This window comes from Papaver somniferum, chromosome 10 (genome assembly GCF_003573695.1).
Source record: "Papaver somniferum cultivar HN1 chromosome 10, ASM357369v1, whole genome shotgun sequence".
In the NCBI taxonomy this organism is placed as follows: Eukaryota; Viridiplantae; Streptophyta; class Magnoliopsida; order Ranunculales; family Papaveraceae; genus Papaver; species Papaver somniferum.
Window position 1 is genome coordinate 157691123 of NC_039367.1, and position 10715 is coordinate 157701837.

At 35.9% G+C, this 10715-nt stretch overlaps 1 long non-coding RNA gene across 3 annotated transcripts; it reads left to right on the forward strand.

Annotated features, from left to right (window-relative positions):
- The first annotated feature begins 7374 nt into the window (after positions 1–7374).
- On the forward strand, positions 7375–10237 carry LOC113317463. Of its 3 annotated transcripts, XR_003343553.1 has the most exons (6): positions 7375–7506; positions 7639–7728; positions 8692–8775; positions 9392–9549; positions 9653–9718; positions 9852–10237. It is a non-coding gene; the product is annotated as an uncharacterized LOC113317463 (long non-coding RNA). The 3 variants fall into 3 exon arrangements; XR_003343554.1 differs by having other exon boundaries at positions 7639–7732; positions 9392–9718; XR_003343552.1 differs by having other exon boundaries at positions 9392–9718.
- The last annotated feature ends 478 nt before the right edge of the window (positions 10238–10715 follow it).

The window sequence follows — 10715 nt, forward strand, 5'->3', positions numbered from 1 at the left end:
AGGGACCAACGTCTAGTATCTGGTAGACTGTCTAACACCGGAGGGTAGTTACCAATCCTGAGTAAAAAATCAGCAAAATAACTTGTTTCCAGTGTATTGAAATTTCTTTTAAAATTGAAATTTCAGTTTCCATCTCATGTTATCATATCTGTTAACTTGTGGAGTGAAGGGTAATCAGAAGCAAGAGATGTGTTACCACACCAAGCATCATTCTAGAACGACATACCCTTTCCCCAGTGAACTATCAGGACTGAGTTTAGACTTACCAAATGTGCAGAATCAGCAATCGTTTTCCAGCACGATACACCATGAGATGTTTTAATCTTTATTGGCACCCATCAAGAGAAATCATCACCATATTTATCAACAATAATTTTATACCATAACCTATTTTTTTCCCGACCAAACCGCCAACACCATTTGGTCGGCATAACAAGATTCATAATCATCAAGTTACAAACACACATACCACCCTTTTCCTTATCAGCACAAACTAGCCCCAATTTATGAGATGAGAGATTTTTGAACCAGCACCATGTTCCCATAAAATGTTTGCCAATGATGAGACGGGGTAACAGAAAAACCACTGAAAAGACCGAGTTGAAAAGCTCTGTCCACTCAATGATGACTCATGACCATTCTACCTCAAATTAATGTGGATGGAAGAGCTTCCCGTTGCACTATGTCAAAGGCGAGGATAAAATAATGCAGTTTTGTGCTTCCTAGCATTTTAGGATGAATTTTTAACTTCGCCAATGTTAGAATATAATCCTGTGAAGAGAATCTTCACTGAGTTATGCGAGGAATATCTTCACGGAGTGTCATGAGTCATGAGTTGCAAGGGTGTGAAATGCACATTGTATTGTAACTAACAGTAGTGGGTCATATGTACATTGTAACTGGTTGTAGCAGGTCGAACTGAAATGTCTATAAACACACACAAAGAATGTGTGTTGAATCTGTAATGAAAATCAACATTTCAAAGATAAATGAAAGATTTGAGAGAGTGTCCAACGACATGATCTTTCTCAACATGGTACCAGATACCTGTTGTTAACCCTAATTTCATCAAACATCCATCCTCTTCATTATTAACAATGGAAGAATTGACAAAACATGTTTCTATAACTTCCAAATCACCTTCAAAATTATCAAATACAAACTATAATCTCTGGAAATCTCAAATTGTTCCACTTCTTCGAAGTTATGATCTATTCAGATTTGTTGATGGATCATTTATCTGTCCATCCAAGTATTACAGGCGTACATCTGCTGAAGGTCTCAAAATTATTGAAGCTCCTGATTTCGTAGATTCTGATCCAGACAATGATTTTGTTCGTAATCCTGTGTATGCATACTGGTTAAATCAAGATCAAGCTATCTTCTCTTGGTTATTTACAGCCTGCACTGAGGAAATTCACTCTCAGGTGGTTGATTGCACCTTTTTTTATGAAGTTTGGACTCGATTGGAACACAATTATAATGCTACCAGCAAATCCAGATTGATGCAATTGAAATTTGATCTTATTACACTGAAGAAGAGTTCTGATTCGATGTTAACATACTTCAACAAAGCTCGATCTATTTCTCATCAACTTTCACAAATAAATCGACCAATTACTGATGAGGATCTTTTGCTTCATATCCTACCACGCTTACCTGCAGAGTTTAATTCTTTCAAAACATCGATCTACAGTCAACAACTCAAGAATGAGAACCTAATTACTTCATCAGAGTTTCTAGGATTACTTCTCTCAGAGGAATCGAGAATGAATGTTCAATCTAATTTGGATCTCACTGTTGCTTCTGCCAATGTCTCTCAACAACATCAGGTAAATTCTTCTCCTGCTTTTGGTAATCATTTCAAAACCTCTCATAATCCTAATGCAAATTACTACAATCATTCATATGATTATCCACACAATTATGATCCTGTATCAAATCAATCGAACTCATATCCATCTAGAGGAACATTCAATAGATCTGATAACTTTAGAGGTAATAGAGGTGGTCGACTCAGTGGAGGTTTTCGTGGAAGAATGTATAATGGTGGTGGTAGATTTGCTCCACCTTCTCAACCAACTAACTTTTATGCACCAACTATGAGATTCAATCCTTTTACTGATTGTCAGCTTTGCAAGAAACCTGGACATTTGGCTCCTACATGTCACTATAGATATGCACCATCTGACAGTTATATGGATCAAGCTTATAATACTTCCTATGACTACTTTGGTGATTATTATGAAGAATTCTGGTGTCCATAACCTGAATCCTTTGCAGTATATAATGATGATCCTTATACTTCACAGCATGGTATTTCTACATCATGTTTTGCTGCTTCTACCTCTCAGTCTAGTTGGATTCCAGATTCAGTTGCCACACATCATCTTACATCTGATTTGTCTATTCTCAACTTACACTCTGAGTACCAAGGAACTGATCAAGTGCGTGTAGGAAACAGCTCAGGTTTGCACATAACTCATATTGGTTCTTCTAGTTTTCAAAATGGCTCAACAATATTTTTTATGTCCAATGTGCTTCATGTACCTTCAATTACTAAGAATTTAATATCAGTGCATCAATTTACCAAAGAAAATAATTGTTTCTTTGAATTTTATCCTGATAAATTCTTTGTGAAGGATATGGTTACTCACAAAATGCTCCTTCATGGTCCTGTTAAAGATGGACTTTATCATCTGGAATTCACATCAGCTCAACTTAAACAATCTTTTGCATCAAGTACTTCTACTCTCTCCAGTTGGCATAAAAAATTGGGACATCCTTCATATCAAACTCTGAAGCATGTGTTGTCTTCTGTTGATGAGGGTATTAGTGATCATTTGTCTACTACTATATGTCATGATTGTCAGTTAGCTAAGAGTCATGCTTTTCCCTACTAAAAAATGTCTACTGCAAAAAATTATGGTCCTTTAGATCTTATCACACTGATATATGGGTATCCCCTTTATGTTCAATAAGTGGCTACAAATATTATGTGCCTTTCATAGACTCATTCAGTAGATTTACATGGATATATCCTTTTGTATACAAGTCTGAAGTTCTTTCTACATTTACCAAATTTAAATCTCATATTGAGAAATTATTATCAAGAAGCATTAAATTTGTTCAGTCAGACTGGGGAGGTGAGTATAGGAATGTGTCAACCTACTTGGATTCATGTGGAATAGGTCACGAAGTGTCCTATCCTCGTGCTCATGTTCAAAATGGCACAGCTGAGAGAAAACACACGCACATAATGGAAACTGGTTTAACACTTTTATCTCATGTTTGATTGCCATTATCTTACGGGTCATATGCATTTGAAACTGCTAATTTCCTTATCAATAGACTTCCCACTTCAGTGTTACACAATGTCTCTTCTTTAGAATTTTTGTTGAAGTTAAAACTAGATTATAAGTTCCTAAAGACATTTGTATGTGCATGTTATCCCTGTCTAAGACCCTTCAATAATCATAAATTGAAGCCAATATCTGTGAAGTGTGTTTTTCTGGGTTACAGTAATTTACACAAGGGATATAGATGCTTAAATATGCAAACAAACAAGATCATAATTTCTAGAGATATTGTTTTTGAAGAGACTGCATTCTCTTATGCCAATCTATTTTTATTTTAAGACTCTACATATGTAACTTTATCTAGTGTGTCAACTGTACCCTCACAAGCTACTATGTCAGCACCAACTATTTCTAATGAAGTAATTGTTCAACTCACTGACCTTCAAGAATTTCCTCCACTAGGTGCATCTACTTCCTCACCCCCTTAAGCCCTACTAATAATCATCCTATGCAAACAAGAGGTAAACAAGGTATATTTAAACCTAAAGTATATGCTTCTGAAGTATAATCTTTATGTGAGGATATCACTATTCCAACTTGCTATACTGAAACCTGTAAATATCCCAAATGGAGAGATGCTATGGATGAAAAAATCAATGCATTAATTCAAAATGGCACTTGGAGGTTAGTTACTCCAGCTGATGCATACGATGTTATTGGGTGTAAACGGATATTCAGGATCAAACGAAATGCAGATGGGTCTATTGAGAGATACAAAGCTAGACTAGTAGCTAAGGGTTACAATCAAGTAGAAGGCATTGACTATCAAGATACTTTCAGTCCAGTTGTGAAGCCTACCACAGTAAGAACAATTCTATCTATAACTCTTTATAAAAGTTGGCAAGTTAGACAATTGGATGTCAAGAATGCTTTTCTGCATGACCATTTATCTGAAGATGTTTTCATGGTGCAACCTCCAGGCTATTCTGACACAGTTTTTCCTCATCATGTCTGCAAACTTAAAAAGGCTCTTTCTGAACTCAAACAAGCTCCTAGAGCTTGGTTTGAAAGGCTAAGCAAATTCTTACTTCAGAATGGTTTTCAATCCTCTAAGACTGACACTTCATTATTTTACAGATTTACTGCTTCAACCACTGTCTATATTCTTATCTATGTGGATGATATCTTGATCACTGGAAGTTGTCCTTCTATTATCAATTCTTTAATTGTAGCCATGAACAATGAATTCGATATCAAAGAGCTGGGGGAGCTTCATTTTTTCTTGTGCATACAAGCTACTCATACTTCTGAAGGTATTCATCTCAGTCAAAATCAATATATCTCCAATTTACTCTCTAAAACTAAGTTGAGTGTCTGCAAGCCTAGTGACACACCATATTATAAGCCTCAATCAGCTGAGCAATCACCCTTGTTTGAAGATGTTGTTTTGTATAGAAGTATTGTTGGGGATCTTCAATATGCCACCATTACTAGACCTGACATAGCCTTTGCAGTAAACAAAGCTTGTTAGTTTATGCATGATCCTACAGAAGCTCATTGGATTGTTGTGAAGAGAATTCTGAGATATCTTCAAGGTACTTTGTCTTTTGGTCTGCAATTTACGAAGTCTTCTTCTCTGCAGTTACAAGCATACTCTGATGTTGACTGGGATGGTGATACCTCTGACAGAAGATCCACAAGTGGCATGCAAATTTTTTTGGGACCTAATTTGATTTCTTGGTTCTCTAGAAAGCAAAAGACTGTTTCCAGATCCAGTACTGAGGCAGAGTACATAGCCTTAGATGATGCTACCTCAGAGATAATATGGGTTCAATCTCTTCTATCTGAACTTCATTTTCAGTGCCCATATCGTCATGTACTTTGGTGTGATAATATGGGAGCAATATACTTAACAACCAATCAATTTTTCACAACATAATGAAACAGATTGAAATTGCATTTCACTATGTCAGAGAACTAGTAGCTGCCAAGTCATTGGATGTTCGTTTCTTATATACTAGAGAGCAGATTGCAGATATTCTCACAAAACATCTATCCACCAAGCGCTTTTGTCTTCTCAGGTTCAAGCTCAGTGTCTCAGCACCTGCATAGACTCTGGTCTTGTGGGGGGTGTTAGAATATAATCCTGTGAAGAGAATCTTCACTGAGTTCTGTGAGGAATATCTTCACAGAGTGTTATGAGTCATGAGTTGCAAGCGTGTGAAATGCACATTGTATTGTAACTGACAGTAGTGGGTCATATGTACGTTGTAACTGGTTGTAGCAGGTCGAATTCAAATGTGATGTCTATAAACACACACAAAAAATGTGTGTTGAGTTTGTAATGAAAATCAACATTTCAAAGATTAATGAAAGATTTGAGAGAGTGTCCAACGACATGATCTTTCTCAACGGCCAACAAAACCAAAACAAGAAACAAAAGATTATGTAATATTATCAGAGGTAAGTGGCCATTCGGATATAGACACGACAAAAAATTGTAAACAAATGAGATTCACCGGAAATAGTAAGACAGTGAACATTAAATCCATACACTTTCCTGACATCCGAAACTAAGCAAAGTTCTCTATTGTGGGGGTCAACTTCTCTTTATTTTGACTCACTACAACAGAAAGCCCTATAGATCACACACTAAACATCACAATGTATGAACGCTTGTGGCTTTTTAAGGGCTAAAACTTAAAGACCATTAATATTATAGTGTTTGTGATCTTATATATAAAGACCTATCCATTCATCTCATATATTTTAAGAAGTGTGATCTTACAATTTAAGCATTACTACTCTAACCGCTATTTTGTGATAAAAAATCTGGCCATTGAGCATTTTTGATAAATTTCAAGAAATATTTGCAGTGGGTGTGGCTTGAACCTGCGACCTTCAGGTCCATTAGAGGAAAAAAAAAATAGCACACAAAATTTTGGAGAGGTCCAATTAGGGATGTCAATGGGTCAGGTTCCTCCCGGGTATCATACTACCCAGAACCGGACCCGATTATTTTTATCGGTTCCGGTTCCGGTTCCCGAATTAATAGACCCAGAACCGGACCCTATTAAACGACTGGGTATTCAACGGTTCCAGGGTAATTAACGGGTACTTGCTTAAACAATTTGAGACCATTCTGTCAACGTCAAAACCTAGATTTCTATTTTTTATACAATTTCTGAATCAAGGGGTACTCTACTATCTACGATTTAACAGAGACTATATACATAAGAAGAAAATTAAAATACACATCCAGAAAAGAAAAAAATATTAACTGCTAAATGACTACAAGTCCTGTAAAATCTTAACTCTTAATCAAAATCAATGCTCATTTGAAAGTAGAGCTTAGAGTCTTAGATACAGAGAACTCATTCATTAACTAGGTGATAGTTGCCACATTAGATTTGGTACGTAATACTACAAAAGGGTGAGTTGTTTTGGAATGTTGTATCACCAAATTACTAACGACATCACAACAACAGTACTGCTTTTAGTACTAGCATTACAACATCCACAGTCGAAGTATCACACATTAGTTAATTGATTTAATGAGGCTTAAGCAGCAATATCTCCTATCTCTCCGGAATGAAACTAATAGGATTGAAAAACGAAGCCTAAGAAATAGAGAAAAATACGATGTCGTAGTAACACAGGAAGTTTGTGAGGCGAAAAATGATGATTCAGTGTAGATTTATTAACGGATACTCTATTGTCAGGGCATCATACTAATTTTAGTCGGGTACCCAATTATGAAAAGTGAAGAAAATATCAAAGCCAAAAGTAGCAAAATACTTGTAATTTTACTAAAAAGAGAAATAAAAAATTGAATAACCGGATATCCATTATCCGCGGGTACCCATCGGGTATTACCCGTTTGGACCCGTTAAGATTCGGGTCCAATCGGGTAATTACCCGCCGGGTCTTAACTTGTTATTGAATATTGAGTCCAATTTTAGGACCCGGAACCGAATCCTATTTGATCGGATTCGATTCCGGGTAATGGGTACTCATTGACGGCCCTAAATTTTTCGTCCAATAGTAAAACCTAACTTCTACTCACCTACACCTCGAATTCTCAGAACTCTTTTCTCATTTTTTTTTCACTCTCAAAACTCTCTCCGTCTCTCTCCTTCCGTCTGCTCTCGATTTTTCTTCAATTCATAGAGTTTTCATAGAAATCGCTAATTTCATTTGGATGCAGGTATGATTCAACTGATTCCCCTCTTGTTTGGGTTATATATTTAATCAGATTCGAAAATTGAAGTTGAGATTTGGAATTAGGGTTGATTTTTTAGTTGTTTTAATATCTGATTTCAATAACGTTTTTCTGCAGGGTTGATTTTTGAAAACAACTCGAAGAAGAAGAAGAAGGAGGTGAAGGAGGAGGAGGAAATTTACTTCGAATTAGTTCAAACTTGACCAGGTAGGTACGGATCGTTTTAATTTTGATTATTTTTTTTTTTTGTTTGTTTAATTTTTGGTTTGATTTGAGTACTTTTTTAATGTTGGCGTTATGATGAGGTTTGGTTTTGGTTTGGTCTGGTCTGGTCTGCACTGGTTTTGAGTTAAGTTTGTATATTAGGTTTTGATTGTGATGGAATGATCTTTTGTTTGATTTGAGTTAATGATTTTGAAGAGTAATATCTTGATTATTAGGGAATTATTTGGAAATTTACTTAATAGAGGTGTGGAATCTTAGGGTTTTGTATAATTTGGCTGGGGATGGGGATGAGATAGTTGGGGTTATGGTTAATTAATGAAAAAAATGAAGGATTGGTTGCCTAATTGGGTTCAAACAGACACGGTAATGTTTTTGATTAGGAGTTCTGGTGCTAATCCAGGGGTAGTGGTATAAGATGTGAACTGGTATAAGCTTAGTTCTGCAATTTTGTTGGTGAACATGTGAACAGAGATTAGTTTATATAAGGTGTCAATCTCGGAGATAAAATCATATGCAAACTAATGAGTAGAACCAGCCATACATCGATCCGTGTGCATACACATTACAAAGTCTCTTGCCATCTGATTGCCAAGCTAGGTTTAGATAACGTCAAAAGTAAACGCCCATTTTGAGTTATCAGTATTTGCTGTATACTAATAGATCTATGAATTAAAGATGTTTGTAAATATTGCTTGTCTAATTTGTGAAATCCTTAGTTTAGAAATGTCATCCATCAATTGCAAAACCTCATGGCGACAATGTTATAACCTACAAAACTTTGGATGTCAGGAGCAGGACATATCATAAAGAACAACGATAATAACTATGTTCTTGTCACAGTTGATAGATTCATCTGTGGTCTTTTTGGTGTATGTTATGTTGTAGAGTATCTGTATATTTCCCACTTCTGGCAGTTGTCTCACTAATGCTACTTTGGCATCTCAGGTCTTGCTAATTACTGGATTTAATGGCGGGAAATCAACTGCGGATATTGGTGTACGCAATGGAATTAATCCGTACTCAGTTGCGGTAATGAAAATCTTGATCCCATTTTGTAATGTTTTAATTCAATTTTAAAGAGAGTCATGTTTAATGGTTTTGTGTGTCACTAACCACTATAGGATGAGAAAACCTAGAGTTGGTTCTGGTACCTAACTTTGCCCAGTTGGCCCTTCCATCTTAGTCGTTGGCCTCAATTTCAAGCAAAATATCTATGAACATACAAGTAGAAATACCATCTTCATCCCCAAAACTCAATATTCACTAAATTTCTTTCAAATAAAATAATCGCATGTATTGGGTCAAGAAGCGCGTTAAAATAATCAGATAAATTGACAGCGTAAAGTGAAACTACAGTGATTTTGAATGGAATTTCAATCAAAGATTAACCGATAATCATAATCGACATGTGATATCACAGCATAGTTAGTAAAACTAGATCCACGGATAAAAGATGTTAGTAAAGAATTGCATGCATACTTTAGTAATCCTTATTTTGGAAATGCTATTGATCAATTTCAGAACCTCGTGTGATGATGTTACTCCTAAGAAACTTCCGAATGTTCGCAACTGGACATAGTATTAAGAAGAATGATAAGAACTATTTTCTGGTTATATTCATAACATTGGATTCTGAATTGCGCAGAACCCTTAGGTGACGGCGTTGCTCCAATAAGTTTCAGATGTCAGCAGCAGGGAACCTGTGAACAGATGGCGGAAAGGGAGATGACATTGTAGAACTAGGAAAGTCTGTCTTGCTATGTCTACTTGGAATATTTATTTTTGCATTTAATGTTTGGAGAGGTGCAGTTAGCAATAATTACATTGACTGGAGTTTTTATGCATTATGAATATGTTTTCCACGAAATGGTGTAAAAATAAGGTCATTCTGATGTCGGCAATGCAGACTGGCAAGGAAGTGGTGCAGGAGGAAGCTTTGACATCTCTAGAATCAGTGGCTGATTAGTCACAGGTACCTTATGGATTCCGCTTTCTCTGTTATCTTATGTTTCACTTGTGGCATCTGTCTCTGTTTGGCGTGTTAGGAAATGTATGCCTATGTCCTGTATCTGATTTACTTATTCTCTTGAGCGTTCATTTCACAGCTAAAGCTTATGTTGGGTGTGCAAAGTATGGGAATTCCTGGATATGTTGAGTGAACTGTTTGCAGGTTGTTCGGTACACACAGCTTGATTTCCCCCTGAAGCTGGACTAAGTTTGCTTTCCCGTGCTTATGGTTGATGACTGAGATTTCCCCTTTTGGAACGGAATTTGCAACTGGAAATTGCATTATAATTTATAGTAGAACTTTTATTCATGTAATGAGCTTTATATCAGTATGTTTGGTCTTTAAATTGATAGACTCAGCAGACCCAGTACAGGTTGTTCACTATATACTTTGATCTGATGTAGTACTAAGACTCTGCAGAAATGTGTATTTGATTCAGACATGGAATGAATTGAATTCAGACATTGCTTCCTCTTTATATCACTTGCTGGATTTGAGTTACAGGTGCAGAAATGGTATGGGTTACAGGTGCATAAATGGAATGGAATATACTGTTTGTATAGGGCAGATTTGGGTTGAAAACTTAGAGGAAAGATCACAACTTTGAAAACTTTGTCTTTTAAAAACCTTGTCTTTAGATCTCTACTTTTCAAAACTTTATGTTCTTTGAATAGGGTAAGATCACACTTTTTATTGCAGAAGATTTGTTATCTATGAATCACCCTTTAAATTATACTGACAAAGATCACAGACTGCCAGTACTTAGATCACACTTTTGAAGAATGATCCATGTGTGTTTTTGTTGTAGTGACTGTCACTAGCCTTTTTCTTATTTATGAAAAAACATAAATTAGAGTGAACTACAGTATGTTGTTTAGTCGCACAGTGAGCATGGAAAAATATAAAAAAAATTCATTTATTTGTTTTCTTAACAAATTGATACTTTTAAAAAATGAATTAA